This window comes from Triturus cristatus, chromosome 1_1 (assembly GCF_964204655.1).
Source record: "Triturus cristatus chromosome 1_1, aTriCri1.1, whole genome shotgun sequence".
Classification (NCBI taxonomy): domain Eukaryota; kingdom Metazoa; phylum Chordata; class Amphibia; order Caudata; family Salamandridae; genus Triturus; species Triturus cristatus.
The window spans coordinates 400,940,371-400,963,802 of record NC_140579.1 but is presented as its reverse complement, the minus strand read 5'-3'; the positions used below and the strand labels follow the sequence as shown (position 1 = coordinate 400,963,802).

The 23,432-nt window shown below is 44.0% G+C and overlaps 1 long non-coding RNA gene across 1 annotated transcript in view; it reads left to right on the top strand.

The window, feature by feature from the left end:
- LOC146870308 (uncharacterized) overlaps positions 1–2,946 on the top strand; it is a 28,238-nt gene extending 25,292 nt beyond the window's left edge. The window contains exon 3 of the long non-coding RNA XR_014959374.1: positions 2,702–2,946. This is a non-coding gene — a long non-coding RNA (uncharacterized LOC146870308). The remainder of the gene's footprint in view (positions 1–2,701) is intronic.
- The last annotated feature ends 20,486 nt before the right edge of the window (positions 2,947–23,432 follow it).

The following is a 23,432-nucleotide window of genomic DNA, read 5'->3' as shown; positions in this document are numbered from 1 at the left end:
CTAGACGCTTACTTTACCATCCCCATGGCCAAAGTTCACCAACCCTTCCTTCAATTCTTATGGAAAAACCATCTTTTCCAATTCAAAGCCCTTCCCTTCGGCCTCTCCTCAGCCCCTTGGTGTTTCACCAAGGTAATGAGATCAATCGCCTCATCCCTAAGAGAAGAAGGTATTCGTATGATATTATATCTAGACGATATCCTCATCCTCTCTCAAGATCACTCTCAAATCCTTCAAGACCTGAAAACCATGATGGACCTATTAGAAAACCTGGGTTTCATCATAAACAAAGAAAAGTCAATCCTTTCTCTCTCAAGAAAACTGGAATTCTTGGGTTTTACCGTAGATACCATAAAATGCCTCTTTTGCTCCCACCAAAGAAAATATCAAAAATAAAGAAAGAAATAAGACATATTATAAAACTTCAAATGTTCCCCTTAAGGGAACTAGCCAGGTTACTAGGCCTCCTCTCCTCTTCCATACAAGCCCTCTTTCCAGGCCCGTTAAATTATCGTGCCCTTCAGAGAGTGAAAGCCAGAGCCCTTCAATCGGGCCTCTGGTACGGGGACCTTATCTCACTAGATCAAGAAGCAAGACTAGAACTGAACTAGTGGTTAGACAACCTGGAGGCATGGAATGGCAAAGCAATTTTTGGATCAGCTCCAGAATTTGTTTTAGAATCAGATGCCAGCCTTCATGGCTGGGGTGCTTGCTTCCAAGGTCAGAACACTGGCGGACTCTGGAAGAATCCTCACATCATATAAATTTCTTAGAATTGACGGTGGGGCTCTAGGCACTGATGAGCTTCAAACAATCCATTCAGGGCAGATCCATCATTCTAAAGATGGACAATATCTCCGCAGTTGCCTACATAAATCGCCTAGGCGGAACAAAATCCACAGACCTCTCGAACATAGCCAAGAAAGTTTGGATGTTCTGTTTGGAACACAAAATATCTCTAAGAGCCTAATATCTCCCAGGAAAAACAAATGTATGTGCAGATTGGAACTCAAGATTCCTCTTAGACTACAGCGACTGGAAACTCAACGTCTCTGTATTCAATTCCCTCAACATTTTATGGGGTCCCCTGGAAATAGACCTTTTTGCCAGCAGGCTAACCTTCCAACTCGAGAATTACTACAGCTGGATGCCAGACCCGGATGCTCTGGCAGTGAATGCCTTCCTCCAACCTTGGCAAGGCAGCAACGGTTACGCTTTTCCCCCCTTCTCAATGATTCAGAGGGTCCTTCAGAAAGTCAGACATCATCGATGCTCGATCGTCCTTATCACTCCCTTTTAGCCTTCTCAGGCTTGGTTTCCAACTGCCTTGGAAATGAGTTACGACCTCCCATTCCTAATTCCCTCCCTAGCGGATCTTCTTACAGACATAGACGGTCATCTTCACCCCATGGTTCAATCAGGGAAACTGAACCTTCTTGCCTGGAAAGTGTCAGGAGATCCAATGATCTCTCAAGACTTTCGTCAACACCTTCAACTCTCCTCGGAGAGTCTTGGGCTCCCGGCACACACTACCGGTATAACATCATTTGGAAATCATGGGTTCGTTGGTGCTTGGAAAGGAATCTGGATTCCGTTGAAGCACCTATCGTTGACATAATCAATTTTCTGGTAGAACAATTTGAACAAGGCCTTAGTTATAGATCGATCAACTGTGATGGATCTGCCATCTCCGCTGGTCATTCCCTCGTTAATGGTAAGACAATTGGCAAAAATGCTATTATTTGTAGAGTCCTCAAAAGCATCAGACTCAGGAGACCACCAAGACCCAGATATCAATCCCTCTGGGATGTTAATTTAATTCTTGACCTTTTCACTAATTGGCCTATTAATATCCTTCTAAACAATAAAAACCTTTCTATCAAACTCGATACCTTACTCTGCTTAATTTCCTGTCATAGAGTCTCTGATGTTAAAGCTCTTGAAATATCGAATAGATCTTACAACATGTTCGGAGTCACCTTTCATCTCTTTAAAAGAACCAAGACTATGTCTGATTCCATCTTTTATCCTCGTTTTGATTCCTGTCCTAAACTCTGCGTAGTTGATTGTATGAAAGAATATGATTCTAGAATGAATTCTCTTCATCCTTCTGATGTGACTCAGTTACTCATCTCCTTTGTTAAACCTCACAAAGCTATCTCTTCTAGTTCTATTTCTAGGTGGGTTAAAATTGTTATGAACCTAGCAGGTATTGATCTTAATATTTTTAAAGCTCACTCTATCAGAGGTGCAATGGCCAGTAAGTCTTTCTGGTCTGGAGGTAAGTTGGACGATATCCTTAAAGCTGCTGACTGGTCGAATGCTAGAACATTTGCTCAGCATTATTGCAAACCAATTCCTCATATGTCCGACGTAGTCTTACAAAGCTACCAACATGCATAATGGTAGCCTCCGGTCTTGTAATGAAATTGCGATTCTCCTATTAACATGACCAGAGAATCTGGATTTCATTAAAGACACGGAGGCTAACATTATCCCTCCCTCCTCTTTCCCACTAAATTTCTTACTCTTCAGTACAGCTTATCTATTATTTATGAATTGAGATATTATTTACATTGATTGACTTGATATCAGTTTTATTCTTTTTCGCTTTTATGTTTGTCTTAATCTCTTTGATTGCTCTCATGTTTTATCCTTTATTTTATCAATATCTACTCACATGACTTTCTACTTTTTGCAGACAATCTCTCATGACTTCAGGACTCGGACTCGGACTTCGACTTCTTCCCCTTCTTCATCCTCAGTTTCCTGCCTTCCCTGATGTTTTATCAAGATGGTTGCATCTCTTCACTCCTTAAAGTTCAAAGGATTTTAAACGAACTTATCCTGTTTTCGCGATTTAAAAGAGGCTGGATGTTGTGGTCTCATGCCTTTTGTTGTTATTAACGTTCTATTTGGAACACTTGTTCTGTGATGTATGCGGCTGCTTGGAGACGGATTAAAAGTGATATGCATAATGTTAGCCTCCGTGTCTTTAATGAAATCCAGATTCTCTAGTCATGTTAATAGGAGAATCGCAATTTCCTCGTTCAAGTCACGTTAATTGCAATTCACAGCTCAATTGTGTAAAGAACTAAATCATCAATGGACTCCCGAGGAAGCTGTGCACACTGATGACATCTGTGCCTCACCTTTAAGAAAGTGCGCTATTAGCGTTTGCTGAGCCTTCTGTTGGTTGGCCCTCACTTGCCAGTTGTGACCAGCCACCGGGAGGAAAATCAATCTGTCAGCCTCGTAACCGAGCACTTCCTTAATTTATGAAACAGCTTTTCAACAAAATCTCGAGAATTAAATTAAAACAGACTTTCACAAGTGCTGCTGCATAGGTGAATAACGTACAAGCATTAATAAACGGGTGCTCCCTTCTCCCGGCCTGACTTTGAAAAATACTGTTTCAGAGTTTCAGGTCACATTTTGACAACAATTAGGATTTTGATTTAATGAAGAACCTCCAGTTCCCAATCCCATCGATCCATTGCAACCCCTCACTGCAAGACAACTGATTTTCCTTTAAGAAAGGTATCATTCATATCACACTAAAACAGTCGCAGCCTGCATTACGGGCGGGTGGGGGGTTGGAATTTGAAATTGGATCGTCGCGCCGCGGGGGGTTTGGGGGGGAGGCGGGAGGGGTTTAATGGAAAAATATATATCAAATAAAGCTTATCGTCCCGCCCCATCTTCTGGATGGGTCCCGACTCCCGCCGTGCGTTTTTCAATTCCGGGCCGGCCGGCTGCAGCTCTCCTCGTGTCATCAGGAAAGGCAGCCTTCCTCCCTCCCCTCCGCCAATCAAAACTGGTGAGGCGAATCTGAGCGCGCCCCACTTGGGCCATTTTCTCTATGCTGGCTGCTGCATGCAGCAGCCTACATAGAGAAAAGGGAGAGTGGGCGGTCCTGCTCAAGGGCAGGGGGGAGTGGCTTGCCCACTGTTGTGCATACGGACTGTTTGGTCGGCCCCGAGTCTGCCCACTGTGGCACATGAAAAAGACCAACATCACTAGGTTGTTGGGTGAGTACCTGAGTACTCCCAAAACAGGCTTAGAAGCACCAGTGATTATGGCAAACTACCAACATAATTCACAGGTTTCCCACCGAAAAGACATGGTGCCTGTGACTGCTTGGATCTGTGCCACAGTTGGTGGACTCACCTGAAGAACCAAAGCACGCAGGTAGACTGTTGTACCAAGGCCGAAATGACTCCTGACAGTCATTGGGGGAGCATCTACCTACACCTCTTGATCCTCGCAGTGATTCAGGATGGGCTCTTCCCTTTCTTTGGGTGGTGGGCTTGTGTTTGGGCCTGAGGAAGATCCCCATCGGCACAAAAATAGTAGGACAATAGTGTTTTCTCTTCAAGAACAGTTCTGACACTTCCTAGGTTCAGCTAAAACAGGAAGAAGACCTCGATTGCGGCAACGTCACCTTGGGCTCAGTGGACCATGTTAGGAGGCACACCACTAGGAGTGATGCTGCTTGCCTCCTGCAAAAACAACAGTTGATGGGCTGAATGCCGAACAATGTCATACATTCACCCCAGTACAGAGATCTTGGCCTAAATCCATCATGTTTTTTGCTCACCATTCCATTCCAGTTTGATCCCAGCCATATGCGAATCAGTCTTGACCCTGTGCCTCATGGGAACAGTCCAGCCCAAACTGACAGGCCAGGTCCTCCCTGGACTGGAAACAAGCATCCTAGGACCGGTTTCGGGGTTTCACCCCTCTTCAGCCAGGATAGCTTGATTCCAGTGGCATGGAGAGCACGGGACCCACGTCGGGGCATACCCTTCCCACTTGGGGTGACAAATGCAAAAACAACAGTTGATGGACAGAATGCAGAAGAATGTAATACATTCACCCCAGTACAGAGATCTGGGCGTAAATCCATTGTTTTTTTGCTCACCATGCCATTCCAGTTTGAACCAAGCCATATGCAAATCAGTCTTGACCCGGTGCCTCATGGGAACAGTCCAGCCCGAACTGCCAAGCCAGGCCCTCCCCGGACTGGAAACAAGCATCCTAGGACCGGTTTCGGGGTTTCACCCCTCTTCAGCCAGGATAGCTTGATTCCAGTGGCATGGAGAGCACGGGACCCACGTCGGGGCATACCCTTCCCACTCGGGGTGACAAATGCAAAAACAACAGTTGATGGACAGAATGCAGAAGAATGTAATACATTCACCCCAGTACAGAGATCTGGGCCTAAATCCATTGTTTTTTTGCTCACCATGCCGTTCCAGTTTGAACCCAGCCATATGCAAATCAGTCTTGACCCTGTGCCTCATGAGAACAGTCCAGCCCGAACTGCCAAGCCAGGCCCTCCCCGGACTGGAAACAAGCATCCTAGGACCGGTTTCGGGGTTTCAGCCCTCTTCAGCCAGGATAGCTTGATTCCAGTGGCATGGAGAGCACGGGACCCACGTCTGGGTATACCCTTCCCACTCGGGGTGACAAATGCAAAAACAACAGTTGCTGGCACTCACAGGCCCTCCCTGCGGATAAAGCCCACCACAAAAAGGTACTATGCAGGGGTGAGTCAGCTGAGAATGTGGAGAGGAGTTTGAGGGAAGACCTTGCAGTAGGACATAATTGACTTCCACCTGTTAAAATGGATCAGCAGGCCCTGGAAGAGCAACCCATGAACTTTACTCAGTCATTCCCTTAGAATTACCAAAGTCTGTTCTAATGGGCCAGCCTAGGCTGTCTTGTAACGATCATCATTATTACCTGATAACTCTTTACCTGTTGAGCTGCCCTCTGATGATATACAGTATTATGCTCTGGATGATTTATTAAAGGTGATTGGATAGTTACCTCTGTCTGCCATGGGACTCCTGTCAAAGGTCGCCACCCCCGCCCCTCAAACCCCCACCCTCCCTCACACGCACGCACACCATACAAATAAGTCATTCTGAACTCTGGATAGACAATTTCTGGGTTGCTTCAGAGGCCTATTGCAGCGGACAAAGAACAGCCATTTTATAAACAATTTAAAGTGCTATCAGTGACATGAAGAGCACTCAATAGAAGATGCAGCATGTTTGTGAGTGGAAAGTTAAAAAAAAATCCATTTTCAGCCATGCTGGTACAAAGGGCTTCTATCTAGTAGTCGGGTATGTGATTTTAATGGGGAAGAAATTAGATAAGAAATGGCATTTTTTAAACTGCCGCTTTGCATGCTATGTAATAAGTTTAATATTCCAGTAAAGGAAATACTGGCTCCCAGAACCACAGGTTATTGCAGAATAAGGCAATGATAAGAAGGTAGGAATACTTTCGTAACCACTAAAAAATACTGTTAAAACAAAGAGATGTATCATAAATAGTTGAAGAGTTCTTATGATTTCCAAATGCCTGGAATGCAGAAGATAGGTTGTATCACTGTAAGTATGTGTCAGAGATTGGACCGGCATCCTTTTTGATTGCCCAAGGAAAGGGCAACTCCTTTCAGTTGCCACACTGTCACCCTACACATTATAACAGAAGTGAAAGGTGCCAGGTGTCTTCATAAGAGGGTCCTAGTTAGATGGAAAAAAGCACAAAGGTAAAATCATCATTTGTAATCAAATAATGCTTGATTGAAAATGCAGATTTATTTAGCACTGGATAAACCACGCACTAAACTCTCCACAACATCCTAAAGAGGGAAGGGTTAGTTCAGAGATTTCACAAGAGGAATCCAAATGGAATCCCGCTCCAAAATTAAAATCACAGAAAAAATGTACTATAAATGTGATTTTAAAAAATGGGGAATGATATTTTCCTTTTCAGAATGGCTTCTCTATATTTTGTTCACGGATGTATGACATTACAACGCGTGTCATTACAACGCGTGCAGTTACATCGCATGCGTTACAACGCATGCGATGTTACAACGCTATGCCATTACAACGCAAGTCTTTACATCGACTTGCACTAGATGGCGTGCTAACATTAGAAAAGTGTAATTTACTATTCCAACTCCAGTCCACGTAACAGTAGGGAAGGTGTTGGGATAGTAAACTACACTATTTGTAATGTTAGCACGCCATCTAGCGCAAGTCGATGTAAAGACTTGCGTTGTAATGGCATTGCGTTGTAACATCGCATGCGTTGTAACGCATGCGATGTAAAAGCTGCGCGTGGTAAAAACCGCGTTGTAATGGCTGTTCCCCATTGTTCACACAGGAACTCCCATTGTCCTAGAGATTCGAGCTTTATTTTGGATTGGGAACCTCCAAAAGAGTTCTCTGGACAATCTACCATCTTTGGAGAATAGTTCATAGGCTGAGCATGCCTCTTCCCGCAGAATCATGACGTTAGCTAAACATGTGAGGAAGAAGAGCAAATTTTACATCCATTATTCTCTGCCACATTCCGTAGTTCCACCATTGCCTGCAGCAACTAATGCCTCCAACTGATCATTCCTCCAGTGACCATAATCGTAAAACCATGCGCAAGGCCACTGAGCTCTGCGCTTGGCATGCTTCTTGCAACATGTGGTGTGTGTGGGGTGCTTCCATGGTCTCCCCCTGACCACAGTCTCTGGTGATCTCTGGGCACATATGTGACAGTGTGGAAGATGGACAGCTTATTTGCTTTGTTGCATTGGGTTTTGTTTAGTAATTTTACTCGCGTTCAGATAGTAGCATGCCCAAGACATGCAGATCCATTAACCCATGCTTTATGTGTACATTTATGTGTGTGTTAGTCAGAGGAAAGGGAAGCTGGAAGTTATTAAAGGCAAAAGTTGTGCAAAGACATCTAAGTGAGTGACTACATCACTATGAAGAAAAGAAGCCTTGATGTGGTAAAAATTCCCCCAGTGTATTGCTGGGAGCTCACTTGCTCTGTATGATACCCGTTCCTCAATGATTTTACCCATTTTTATGTACAAGGACTATACTTGATGTTCTGAGATCCTGTTGCAGGCTTCTCTATTTCCGTGCCTCATTCAGCAGATTTGTAAGGGGTTCGCCTAGTTTTCCTATTAAACATATTTTTTAAAAATGGACGGAAGTCCATTGGGTCTAGGTGTTCCCCTAATTTTTAGTTGTTACATGGGCTCTACTAATTCTGTAGACTCTGTCCTTCATTTCTTTTGTGTCCTGTCCGCCCTTGAAAGAATAGGGGTTGTGATATCGTCCATAGATTTAACCACCTCCTCAGTTGAGCATCTATGTTTGTTTGGCTTGCAAAAGCTTCTGCAATCCGATTTGCAGAACCAAATTTTCCATTTCAGTCTTTTTAATTCTACACACCCACCTCTGGCCTGTCTCTCAATATGCTAGCCAAGTCAGCCATTTACCAGCTCTATTGCCAACTTTATATAGCTTATGTTGCTGTGCACGATGTAGTGCTCTCACCCCTTCCCACCAATTGTCTGTATTGCTCTCTGGTCAATGCTCTTCTATGAGGCAGCTCTGCGCTAGGGTCCTGGATACATTCTGTTTCCCATTGACATAACTGTTCTAGGGCTGTCGCTGCTTTGGCTGCTTCCTTTGCTTTCCAGGAATAGTGGCTACAATGAGACCCCTAATGACCATTTTATATGCTTCCAATGGGGTCACACTGAGATTACTTTCCCTGTATTTTTCCATCAAGTACAGTTCCGTAGTGTGCATCAGGTATTTATTTTGTCTCCCAATTTTTCCATTCCCAAGGATCCAGCCTCCATTCCATCCTCCTGCAGGATGACCTTTGCATCTAGTCTCATGGGCAGTGGAGAATGGTCGAATATACTACTTGGTATGTAGTGTGCATCACTATATTTGGCGCCCTGAGTAAGCGGTACTAGAAACTAATCTAATCTGCTAAGCAAGCGCATCCGACCAGCCGCATATTAATATTGTCATTCAGTGGAGTACTCATTTATCCATAGATCTGCCAGGTCATGGCCATTCACAAAATCAAAAAGTCTTTTTTCATCCCTGCTTGGTTGATTGGTCCCTGTGACTCTGTCCAGGTCTATCAGCATTGTGAGCTTTAGGTCCCCTCCCAAGATAAAAATCATGTTCGGTGAATGTAGGATCTATTTTCCCGTTTTTTCCATCATCATCATTTGTAGCCTAGGTAGAATTACAAGAATATGAACATAATTCTTCTGATCGAGCGATTGTTGCAGTCGGTTGTGGGGCGAGCGTACGTGGTTTTAAGAGGCCAAGAGTGAAACGCAGAATGGCGGCGGCCGCAGCGGCGAATACGGCCTGACCAGCTAAAGGCCTGCCGTCGACCAGCGGAGCAGAGGAGATCAGGGAACAGTCTGAGGCGGACTAGAGTGTGAGCAGAGGACCAGAGACGCCAACGGAGCCCCAGCACCGGAGTGGCTAGAGGCGTCAGTGAGGAGCCCCGGGAACCGGTGGACTCAGAGGAAGGAGGCGGTCAGTTTGAGTGGAGGCCTCCGGCAGAGGGACGGTGAGAGGGGTGCCTGGGTTTCGGGGAAGGGGGTGGTGGTGATTTGAGCGGTCAGCGCTACCATTCCCCGCCCCAGTGCCCCCCCCAAAAACGCCCTGCGCCCTCGAAAGAGAGTCCATCCAATAATTTGTCTTGCGCCAAGAGGGATTTTGACGCCTCCTCACAGCCCGCACTTTGTCTCGTAATACGTGGGGAAGCCCAAAATAACTACCCCCCCGGAAAGGCGGAACAATCTACCGCCTCAGGATAAGGATATGGCTTTTAAGAAACTGAGGTCGCGAACCATTTTTATGAAACGAATGGGAACTGAAGAGGCAATCAGGAAGTCCTCCAATAAAGCGGTGAAAAGTGGACGGATAACAAGGACTCCCGCAATAACTAATTATTTTTCCACACTTACCACCAAAGATCAAACAGAAAGTCGACTGCAAAATAAAGGAACTAAACCCGAATTCAAGGAGGGTGGTAAAGACATATCGGGAGTATTACACGACCAATCAAGTGAACAAAACCTAACAAACCCTGAATTTGACCCAGAACAAAATTCTAGCCCTTCTGTTATAGAGGAATCCCCTCTGGAATCAGACTTACCTGGTCTAATTACTCCGAGTCTATTAAACATCCAACGCAGTACTGATCGCAACAACTTATGCCCAGAAGAAAAGGAGGACGATAAGAAGCTCGAATCGCAAATAAGGCCAGAGGAGATACTTACTAGTACACCACAAAAATCTCCGGATCGAGTAGTTGAACTCGAATACTCACCAGACCTTTACATGTTTAAATCCTCCAGCCTAACTAATTACAACACTCCTGTGTCCAAATCACTCCTTATCTTGCAAGAAATTCTAGAATCAGTCCTCTCACTCTTAGGCCATATTCTGGAGAATTCAGACCAAACCCTTGACGTTCAAATAGGAATACTAAAATTCCTAGTAGAAGAAAAAAGAAAAAAAGATCACACCGAGTCAACAAAAACACAAGAAAAGCCTGTAAACTCTCAAGAGGCAACAGGTAATAATAATAATATCACCAACATGCTGCAAGTCCAGGGAAAAAGCGACACCGGTACTCAAACGAAAGGTACTCAAACGAAAGGAAGACCAAATAAGGGAACTCAGAATAACCACCAGGAACCAACTATATATTCCCTAAAGAAACTCTTCAGAGAAGATACCATTGACGCCCACAACCTATATTCTATTTTCACAAACACCAAAAATAAATCATCAACGTCCGGTTCGGTGAACGACCAAGGAAAGAAGGCAAACATCATCCTCGACGGTGAACAAGCGGGAGACTCACAAGAAATCAAGAAGAACCAAGAAGGAGCTAGGAAAAAAAGAGGAAAACCGCAACGTAGAATCAAAAAGAAGAAAGCGCTTAGACTCAAATTCCAGAAAGTAATAACTTCCCCCGCATCCCAGTACGAGCACGAAGAAAGCACAAAAACACCGACTCCCACAAAGGGAACACACCGAAACGCGGCGGAAAACACAGACAATAAAATTTCTCGACAATATATCACTTTAAACCCAAGAGCTGAAGAATTTCACCTCAATCTAACAACTACAGGGTCAAGGGAGCGCTTTAAAGGGCCAGTTGATCACGACAAAAAAGCCCCTCTAGGGGAAGAAACATCGTCAAAACTTTTACAAATAACAGAGCTTTTTCCTACAGACAGCATTCCACTAAATCGAGGCAGAATAGTTAACCTTATTCAACGCATAACTCCGTTACAAACCTTAACAAGTAATGAGATCGACTTAGTAATATTCCCTGACAAAGAAAATACCAAAATAGCGGTGGTAGCATTTCGGTCACCGGTGTTACCAGGGATCATCCTAAGAGAACAGGAGACCTTACAAAAATGTGGCTATGATCTGGTCCCTACACAGGAAATCACAGTTAACCACCCGAAAAAATTGTCCAAAGGACCCTTATGGGAAAACCCTCAAATTCAATACAAAACTACCTACAACATTGAAGACTCAGAAACAAACCCAAATTCTGACCAAAAGCTAAGGATCTCAGTAAAGAACGGAGAAAGAGAAGTTTGGAGCCATGATGTAGAAGCAAAGGAAGCAGCATAAACGTTCCACTCATGGTCATGGATTTCAGAGTCACTTAATAGTAGGAAAAATGCAAAGTACCCGACTCAACCCGTTTAGCAATGGCCTTTCGATAAAATCCTGGAACATGGCAGGGAAAACCACAGAAAAAATGACGGAAGTCACAAAAAATCGACCGGACATACTGGCATTACAGGAAACTTGGTCCATAAAAACTTTTTACCAGGACGGATACTTCGTCTATGACACCCCTGCGCAGGAAGCTAAACGGGGACACGCTAAGGGAGGGATAGCTATCCTACTAAGGGAAGAGTATCTATGGGCTCAAGAGATCGTTGACACCAATTCTAAGCAATTCCAGTGTCTAAAAATCAGGTTGGAGATTCACTCCTCAGACCCCCAAAAAGGTTTACTACTCTTTAACGTATACGTCCCTCCCGGACCAAAGAACGATGTCCAACTTGAGGAAACCTTTGAAACCATCCAACAAATAATCGAAGCTCAATCTTATCCGCCATTCCTGATAATGGGTGATCTCAACGGAAAAATATCAAATAACGAAATCTCCAACTGGGCGAACTGGTATAAAGATGAAGCTCTAGAAATACCGGTGCCGACATTCCCGACTAGAAGCAGGGCTGATAAAAGGGGGAAAATGCTATTAGCGTCACTTCCAATACTAAATGGAATTATTTTGAATGGGAACGTGGAAGGTGACATTCCAGCATCGCATACCAGACGGGGAAACAGTACCCTCTCAATCCTAGACTATATGATCAGTAATATGGAGTCATTTGAGTCCGCTTCACACCTCCGCATTTACTTCACTGAAGAGAGTGACCATGCAATCCTCCTATTACATACCCAATGGAAGATAAGCACCTCCTCTCCTAGTCAAATTATGTATAAACATAGCACAGTGGAGGCAAAAACAAACCAAAGGAGGCTCTACTGGAATTCATCTATGTTAGATAAAATAACTACTCTAATCGATATAAATCATCTTCTAACTATAGAATTCTCCGCTGATGTAATAACAAACTTTGAATCCATTATCGAGAACTTAAAGCAATTTTTTCGAAACAAATTGCAACAAGTCGTATCAGTAACGAATAAAAACAAAAATAAAACCTCAAATTCTGCAACTGCAAAAAGACTAAACAAACTTATCAGAGCACAATATGTGGACCGCTCAATCATAAAACAGGCAGAAATTAACAAACTGAAAAATCAACTCAAGCGAGAAAAGCGTCGCTTAAAAAGAATAACACAGGACAAAAACTGGGTCGATCTACAAATCGCGGCAAAACAGCGCAACCAACGATCATACTGGTCATTAATCACAAAGGAAACCGGAACAAAAAAGGCCCTGCACCCCATTCCAGTTCCACCTCAAGAATGGGAAATCTACCTGACAGCTTTGTACAGAGCAAACACGACTAATGAAGAGGCGGTAAACACCGGGAATAACAGCGAAGGAAACAACGCTCTGATCGGAACCGCCTCCCCGTTCTCAATAGAAATGCATATCCGAAAGGCGAGACCCACAGGAGCCTCTGGCCCAGACCAAATTCCAATCAAGGTCCTACAGGCAGATCCTAAGGGTTGGAGTAAGATGCTCTCTCCCCTTTTTAATTTCATCTTTATAACAGGATCAGTGCCAAAATCCTGGAAGGGGAGTATCATAATACCGATCTTCAAAAAAGGGTCAAGACATCAGGCTGGCAACTATCGCCAAATAGCATTACTAGATGCTACGGGGAAAATCTTCGCCGCCGAAGTGTTGGACCAACTTAAAAATTGGGCATTTTCTCAGGATCTAATCCCCTTATATCAGGCCGGCTTCAGGCCTAACCATTCGGTTATCGATAACATCGCGATACTACAAACAATCCTCGACAAATACGTTGTAGGAAAATCCCAACCGGTATACGCAGCATTCATCGATTTTTCTACCGCATTTGACCGAGTAGACAGACCATTACTCTGGAAAAAACTGAGGAAGTTAAGAATCCCTGAACAATTATTACAAATTATAATTACACTGCACTCGCACATGTGGTGTCAAGTGCAAATGGGGAGTGAAAAGGGCCTGACCAACATAATTCCAACAGCAAATGGTCTTAAGCAGGGGTGTCTCCTAGCCCCCTTGTTATTCTCACTATATCTTAGTGATTTGTCTCAGCACCTGCAACAAACGCCAAGTCTGCCTCCTAAGATCGCAGCCCAGAATATTCACGCCCTCTTATATGCAGACGATATCGTAATGTTAGATCTTACGCCCTTTGGCCTGCGAAGACTTCTAGTCACTCTGAACAAATATAGTCAGGAAAACTTCTTAATTCCGAATCTCACCAAGACAAAAATAGTCTCCTTCTCAGGAAGAAAAAGAAGCACCAAATTCTGTTGGAGACTCGGCGCTGGAACAATAGAAGAGACAGAGAAATACACATACCTGGGCAGGATTTTCACTAAGACATTATAAAACAATTTACAGGTTAATAACCTGACTAGGAAATCCGAGGTGCATGCCGGAGCCCTTCAAAGACTATACGCGGCTTCAGGCAACAGACATTTTTCATCCCTTCTCAAAGTATATAGTACAAAGATACCTCCAGTTTTATCATTTGCTTTGGAATATATTCCAATAAAACAGTGATCATTCCTGGACCAAAAAGAAGGGAAGATACTGAGGAAAATGCTGAAGGTATCACACTCCACCCCGGTGCAAGCTCTTCGCCTCGAATTTTCTATCACGTGCTCCTACTCAAGAGCTATCGCAAACGTCATCAGGTGGGCATATAATCTGCTGTACGCAAAGGCTGGAACTCTCCGTTCACTACTTAAAATCGAGACCTTTGACTGTGACGCTCCGAAACAAGTATTCTTCAGCAACATGTCCACTGCATTTAAACTAGCTGAGATCAATGCTAACCTGTTGCTCACGTGTACTCCGTCACAACTGGAACTTTTTTTTAAATGTTTCACCCCCAGACTCAGTTATGACCTTGATTTTTCACACTGTGCGAAATTGACTCTGTATATAAGTTTCACGGAAACAATCGCACCTAAGCAAGTGCAACAATACATATACTTCAATCTCTCGCACGGAGCAAGGAGATCAATTACCCTGTTAAGGCTCGGCATCTTACCAGTGCTAACCACAACATCAAGATGGCACCCAAACAGATCTTCATTATGTAACTTCTGCCACGGAGGGGAGCAGGATGTAGAACATCTTTTATTCATATGCCCTAACCCAAAAGTAGTGGCAGCTAGGATAAAACATCTGTATCCTATATACATTAACTGCCGTATCACCACCGTAAAGGATCTGATCACAGTATGCAAATTTCCTCCGAACGAACTAGTTTGTTATAACTTTTATAAATTTTTAAAACCTTTTTTAGCTTTGTATTAGTATAAAATTCTAAAAGTATATGATACTGAATTTTATTGTATAAAATTTGTGGTCCTCAGTAGAGTACCAAAACAAATAAAATAAACTTGAACTTGAAAACATAATTCTTTCACTGTTCTATACCTCACATATTGCCGCATAACTTTCCATGGGGTCTGGCCATGTCTGTGTGAATGTTAGAGGTAGCAATCTATGTGCCAGGTTATGAACCCCATGGGAGTCAGTTATGAACCCTGAGTAACCCTGGACTTTGACTCTACCCTTGCTTAGGAATCTACCGTTATTGTCCACCTAGGGCTGTATTACAGAAAGTGCCTGCTTTGCGCCCCTTCGGGGCACTTTGGTATTACAGAAGGGGCCACAAAGGCTTTTGTGGCCACTTCTATAATACCGATTGTTCTGTCGCATATAAAGCGTGCCCCATCCAAATGAGGGAATCACTTTGCCTCTGCGCTCGCGCCATATTACAGCATGGTCACAGAGGCAAATAATCTGTCGCCCCCTGAGAGCAGCCCTCTGTTGGGGGAAAGGGGATCCCATGGATACCCCCCAAACATCCCCGTGCATGCACCTGCCTGCAGGGGGATCTCTAATCCCCCTTCAAAGTGCAGGCGGGTTGCCGCCAGCACTGTGAAAACACAGAGCGAATGTAAAGCAGCTGTGCCGTTTTTAACCAGAGTACGTGACTGCCCTGGGGGCAGCGCATTCATCGTAATAGGGCCCATTTTCATTGTTTTCGCCAGGTGCACCTCTTCAAATATGCATCAGGCGCAAACAATGAAAATGTGCTTATTGTGTAATGTGGCCTCTAGTGTGTTTCTTGTAGTGCTATTAGATCAAGGTCCTGTCTGGCCAGGAATTTCAGTGCCACCCCTCATTTTAGTTAGTGACCCAATCCATTCACATTCAATGTTAATATTCTAAGGACTATTTTTACCTACCTTGTTTTTGGCACCATATTCTTAGTTTCTACATTTTTAGAGTGAACCGTCTGTCACGTATGCAGTCTACTATGACCAAAGAAGCCAGACCTCCACCCTCAAACCCAATTAGAAACCCACCCTACTGCCTCATGCTGCTAGTCTAGAACGACCTGCTGCCCCAGTGCTTCGGGGTGCCTGTTCTGCAGCCCTTCTTTCCACCTTTTCTAGGAGGCCCACTAGATTGATGTCTTTCCTTTTTGACATTCCTTCGGCATTTTCTGCACTGACATATAAGCGTTGGGCAATTTATTTAAGGTGGATGACCTCCGTTGTAAGCACTTTTATGGAATCTGGGTGTTCTTCCAAAGTATGCTCTGCCATGTTCACCCTAGCCTACATTGTTTTTTCAAGTCCACCTGCATGGGATTATTTCCGTATGTGTCTTGTTAAGTTACCTCCCTTATGGGGTCACTAATAAGTAAATCTTTATCTAGTTAGGCTGGGTAGTTCCCTGACCTCTGTCACAAACCGTTGTGAGAATGATATCTCAAAGATGGTTTAAGATACCAGTGACTGATTGTATCTGTGTTGCAGCTGATTACCTCACATGTTTGGTAATATCTAGTGTGACACTTATTTATGCCTTCAACTGACCCCATCGGAGCTCATCAGTTCTTAGTGGTAGTAGTCAAGTAGTAATGTAAGGAGGAAGAGATTGTTTGTCCACCAACCCAGCCTGTATCATCCAATGTTCCTGTCTTAATAGCTTTGTTATGTTTTCTTGAGGCATATCTCTTCAGGTCATTCCTGTTTTTTCTCACTGTTATTTTGCTACAATCTCGTTCAGTGCCGGAACAGGTCCTTCTTGCAGGACTGTGTCCCTGGCCTCTCCTCAATTCACTGTGGGTTTTAGGTCTGCCACCCCGTGAGCCATGGTGGGGCTGATCTCAGGAGGAGGACTACTCCACTTCAGTATCTCTGTCTTTGACGGGCTCACAAAGCGCTATGCCACAGTTCAGCAGCGATTACCCCCAGGTATGCTACCAGTCCTGGAAGCGATAGCATGACTCCGTTGTAGGAGAGTAGGATCTGCTCCACATGGTTACCCCCACTTTTTGCTGCTGTAACACTGTTTTTCAACTTTAGTCTGGCTGGGGCCTGCCATTCAGGACCCCAGCCTAGCTGCTTCCTCTCTAAATTGATTCCATGTACATTAGGTACACTCCAGATTGGATTCTGGGGTACCCTTGTGAGTCCCTAGTATATGGTATACCATGTACCCAGTGTATAGGAAACCCAGAGGCCTACCAGGGGCTGAAGCATATATTATGCCACCCCTGGAAAGCCCTCCAAAATGACACCACAGGTCTGCTACTGCAGCCTGGGTAAGGTGGTGCATGCACCACTTACTGAGATATAGGTTCACTATATCTCCCCTATCACTGCACATAGAAACCTATCAGTCACCCCTATTACAGGCCTTATCAATCCTGAAGGTGGGGTGCTTGGTTATATTTGAGAGGGTGTCCAGGCAAGAGCTGAGCCCCACTGCAGCCTTCGGAATCTCTTCTCTGGGGTTGTCAGTGGGGCAGCCTGACCATATACTCTTAAGTGCATTATAACCAAACGGTTAATGCTAACTTTGGACTAGCTGCACGGAAATATGTCGTGTTTGGTTTCAAACACCTTGGAATCATACCCCCACATCAGTAACTGATGTGGGAGTATGATCCCACCATTCTAGAGGGAGAGACATGACAGCACCGGTATACCCGGTACCAACTTAAAAGAGCCCTGGCATCACAAACTGGATGCTGCAGCCACAAACACGGGTCTGGCCTCCTGCTGCTGACCGAAACTCTGGCAGGGGAGGCCTGGATGATAGGTTTCCTGTCACAGGGAGGTGTAACCACCACCCAGACAGGCTGATGTGTATTGGGGCTGGGTGGGAGCACTCTCAGAGTGCTTTGAAGTCCTGCATTGGGGGCACATTTGGTGTCCCTGTGCATAGTCCAGCTCAAACCGGTTTAGGGGCTTCTAGATCCTGCTCTAGCGCAAAACTGGACAAAGCGAAGGGGTGTAGCCACCCCTCAATCCAAACCCTCCCATAGGTGGGTCCCCTGAGTTAGTCCAACCCCTTTTTTAGGTATAAGTAAGGAACCCCTGGCAACAGGACCTTAGATATCCCTGGATGAAACTCTGCAACTGAATCCTGGAACTTTGACGCTCTACTCAAGATTAGAGGACTGAAGAAATCTCCCTTGGGGTCAAGGAGTGACTCCCCTGCTTGGCAGGCACCAACGAAGCAATTGCTGGTCTGCATCTCTGAAGCTCCCGCCGGACTCCGAAGTATCTGCATCCCAGGAAGAGAATTTCCAGACTTCTCAGAGGCCAACCCGAGTCCCCAGTAAAGCTGAGACCCGCAGCCCTCGTGAGTAAAGTGGAACCGAAAGTCCTGGTCACCGTGCACATTTACAAGTGCATTGACTTTTTGGCATTTCTTGAAGTCGTGCTTTGGGTTACTTGTAGCCCATGCCCCGAGCACTATCTGCCCTGAAGATTGTGGGCCTACACTCCACGAATGTTCCGTGAGCCCGCTTCTTGCATTTCAGCTCGAGGCCCCTTTGCGATCCCTGGTCTGTTGACTGGTGGGTCCCTGTGAAGGCAACTTTGATTTTCCTTGGGCTTCCCTGGTTGCTCCAGATGGGCCTTGACTACCCACCGTGTGGTGAGTCCCTCAGACCTTGCTGGTCTGCACGAAGCATCTTTCTCCTTTCTGCGTAGGTTGCTGTTGCCATGGCTTGTTGTGTCCAATCTGGGCACCGACGCTGTAGCACTCGACATCCTTCGTAGAAGAGCTTGAATCCAGCTCCTGGTCATCCTTGATGCCTCCTGGTCCTTGTGGTGGAAGAGTCAAGCTTCACCTCCTTCACCTGAAATCACCCGAAATCGGTGGGCATTCGCCTATCGTGCCCCTGGTCACTGGCTAGTGACCCAGACTCTGTCCCCTCTGCTTTCAAGTTCTTCTCGACTTCGATCCAGGCTTGGATCTCTTCGGACACTTTGCATCTTTCCGGCAGCAGCACTTCTTCACAAGCTCCCATTGAAAACGACGATGCGACCCGACACCATTTGACACCTATGCACCCGGCTTCCCTGGGTGAGGTAACTTGAGTACTCCGGTGCTCCCGTGGGTGTTGTCCCTAAAACTTCCTAAGACAAAAAGGGTTTGGTACTAGCTCATCTCTAAGTGTCCCTAATCTTTAAAAATCTAACCGTGACTTTCCCCATAGAAGCTAACGGGAGCTCAGGCTGTGTTCTCACACTGCACACGGCCCCCATGGGTCCCCTGTGTCACTACCTTGGGTGGTTTCTTGGGGTCCCAGTGATTCTACAGGCTCTAGGCCTTGTGGCTAGTTAAGTCGTGGTTCTTATACCACTATTTTAGTATATGGTTTGGCTCGCCCCTAGGGCCTAAGTTGTATTTGTGCTATTTTACTGTAATATCTGAAGTGTAACTTATGTGTTTAGACCTGTAGCCTCATAAAGAGACTAGTAGGGTGTGTTTAGAAATGAATACATATATTTTAGATATATTCGTGGTGTGGTTGCCTTTCATTTAGCCATTCAAGAGATTATAGACTGGTAAAACAAGCTGCTTTACATTCCTTCAAGACCTAGCCTGAAGGCTGCTCTCCATAGCTACTACTAGGATAGCTTTCAATAAAGGTTGTCTTTAACCTATCATCAATAAGGGGTTGTTTGGACTGGTACAAGGTGCCCACTATAACTAGTGGACAATATATACCAGACCAACTTCTCACATCCGGTCTTCCGTCGCTGTGTCTTTGGCCCTGAACTCACAGTGGCATGGGAGGCACCCACCCAGATCCTGAGCTGATTCACCTCCATATTGAGTAGGGTTGTAGAGTGAACTGGCATGTAGTGGAGTAGATTGTAGTAGAGTGGAGTTGCGCAGAGTGAAGTATGCATGGTGTGATAGCACACAGTCATTCAAGACAACACACTTTCAATTGAAATGCCCATTAAATTTGGACACAGTTTGACTCATAAAACTATACAGTGCACAAACAATGATGTGTGGAAATGGCTTCACCAAGTGTTTTGATTTATTTTGATAGTATTAAAATGTTTGTTTCCTCCACACTTCAGAAGTACAAACAAATGTGTTTCTTTTGTGCTATCCTAATTGTGATATATTCTGAAATATTTACAAAGTTTATTTACAGATATTTACATTTTGTTATGTGCTAGAGTAAATAACATCATATGGCCTTTCTCACACATGGGTAGCCAGCAGGGTTTGACACACAAATCCTCTGAGTTTGAAGTCAGAGAAAGAAAAATGAACACCAAGCTCCCTGGAAGACAAAGCCTGACATTTGATGTCTGTCTTTGAATGCACAGCAAATGTCACAAGATACGAACATAATTTATAGGCCTGTTTAAGAAAGCAAACACTCTTGGAAGAGTGACTCACCCTCTATGCAGTGAGGATAACTTTATGCATGCATTGGTCTGGGTTAACATCAGCGAACCTCTGGTTACTGCAACACTTTAGCACGCATAGGATGGATCCTGTTGTGGCGATATCGACCCAAATGTTTTTACGCCCATTGCCAATATAAATGTAGTGAGTGACTACCACATGATAATGAAAAGAAGCCTTGATTTTGTAAATATTTCTCCAGTTTATTGCTCGGTGCCAACTATACAGAGCACACAGGCGCATCCGCCAATCACTCCTCACCAACTACTTAAGACTACACATCAACTGTAAACATTCTAAAAACCCCCATGGGTCAATATTTGGAAATTAACATTGTCTTAAAATACATATAAGACATGTAAAACATTACATCTTTCTCTGACCAGGAACAGTCTCTGATCAGTGCTCAGCAAATATATGACAGCATGAGAATGCATGACAGTGTGGAAGATGGATAGCGCAATTTCTCTGGTATGCTGTTTTGTTGTGTAAAGCTTAGCGCTGAATTGCATTCCGGTAGTAATAGATGCCAGATATGTAGCTACACTTACACATGCTTACTTGTGTAGATTTATATGTCTGTGAAGCGGGGAAGAGGCAGTTTGAAGTTATTGAAGGCAAATGAGATGTGCAAGGACATTAAAGCACATTTTCTGTATGTTAATATGTACATGGGGGAGAGATATTCTGAGCTGAGAGTTAGGGATGACTAAAGGTGCGAAAAATGTACATCCAGACATTGTGATGCTTGATCATAAAGCCCTTTTAGGAGAGGGCATGTTACATCTAGATATCCTTGCCCGCACGAGTTGCTGGCCGGGGCAATGCCATATGACAACCACTAGCGATTCAGAAAAGGAAACTCACAGTTGTACCTTGTCCCACTTCCACTTATATGAAAGCAAGTCACATGAACAAGACACTCTATTACCTGTAGGAGACCGGAGCTGATTATGTGAGGAAACTTGGGCACATCTATAATGGTTTCAATGTCGGAAGTGCATATTAGTTGTTGGTCGAAGCATCAGTTCATGAATCAGCATAATTGTGGCCATAAATAGGATACTGGCAAGTATTAGCGGAGTTTAAACAAAATATAGGACAGAGGATGTTATTTTGACATCAATAGATTCAAAACTTTTCAATTATAGGTTTTGTCCCAGAATACTAAATCATAATCTAACTAGACAGTACTCTAATTATTTTGTTAATGTATAGTAGTTCTTTTAATCCAATGCATAATACTCTATAGGTGCACAAATGTTTACCCGGTAGTGATGTAAGGAGTAAAAGCTGGCATTTTCTGCACAGGTCTTCATTTAAGTTCTTCTTTATCCCATGTGAGAGTTAGCAGCATTCTCCTGAGAGACACAGGCTTAATCGTGTGGTCTACAGTTGGACACTCCGGCTGAAGGCATCTGCTGAGCGTCTGGTAACATTTCATTCCGCTCCTGATCATCTGACTCTAAGCCTTTAATGATAGGGAAGTATGTAGGATGTTTGTCTACTCCCTCTAATTATGAATGGATATTGGCAGCGCTTTTCTTGCCCAAGTTGACCTAGACCACAGCTCTGTACCTTAATCATAGCTCCATACGTTCCTGGTTCCATGAGGTCCCAGTAGTTTTGATCTCACATGGGTTTGAAACTATTAAAATACTCATGGAAGTATCAGTTCGCAGCAGTCACCCAGACTGCCACATCAGAAGACTGAAGATTAAGAGGTACATACGATTCAATTTAAGAGGCCACACAATGTGCAACAAATAAGGACTGTACTATCAATGTATTTGGTTCAGCAGAGCTTGCAACGTTCAGACCAATCATGGTCGTAGAAGAGGTATCCAGTGAGTTATATAAAGAGCCCCCTCTTGACAAGATGTAGTTGCTAAGAACACTTAAAAGTCGCTTGACAGATTCATAGTATGAACATTCGCCCAATGTGCTCAAACACCAGAAGGCAGTTCAAGTTTTATGTGGCTTTTAGAGAAAAATATAATGAAAGTTTGTGGCTTCATCGCTATACTTTTCCCATTTAAATAACTAATTGTCCACCTAAATCAACCAAGCTAAGAAAATGACTGTTCAGGTTTAGGAAAGTAACAAATCACATTAATTGTCCCAGACATAAACCTTCTCTATACAACTCTGCATTCTCCTGGCTTAATTCTTAATATGCAAATGATTAGTGGGGCTGTTTGCATGACTCTTTTTCCAGTATTTATATCTTCCTGTACATGATACTGATGGAGCAGGTAAAACAACATTTTGTATACCTCCTCTAATTTGCATGAAATTATTTACGTAATCATTCTAAAATTAATTTAAGTAACATGTTTGCAGTGAAAATGTATTAATCAACCTTTGCACCTTGATAAACACGAGATACACATGGGACTGAATTGCTAATTGCATGGCAGAACAATTAATTAATTAACTTTGGTACGCAAATTAACCTTAGATTGTAGCGAAATAGTAAAATTGCATGATTTATGTTGCTTTGTGATCGTTTGTGCTTTAAAAGTCATAAAATATTATCGCTTTAAATGTTGCTACAGCTAGGAACATACTAATATATAATGGGATTAGTGTGGGATTAAACATTAGCATCTTCATTTCTATATTTTGATTACTGTTATGTCTATTTTTGCTTAAGTTGGCATTCGGGCCTGCTAGGCCGCAGTACCCAAAATGTCTTTCTCTGAAGCAGATGCCGCCATGTGAGCGCTATGATTTCTGCACATGCTCAGAGGGCTCTGGAGGTCACCAAGTGACCTGAACTTCTGACACCATGTTCCCTACCAAGGACAGGAAATTGAACTTGACCGCAAGCCAATACATGACTATGTGGGAACAGCGGAAAGGACAATACAGAACCTGTGAAAAGATGACTTTTTACCATGAAGTCTTACATTCGCTGCTCTCGCCTGGGAGCCAAAACAAAACTTAACAATTTGTGCCTTCCTATGCCAAGTCATCATGAAGAACCAGTTTTGCGCTGGGAAACTTTCAATGACCTACAGGTAACCCCGAACTGTCCAATCAGAATGTTTTCTCTGCCCCTAAATGTTACCATGTTAGTATGAAGTAAG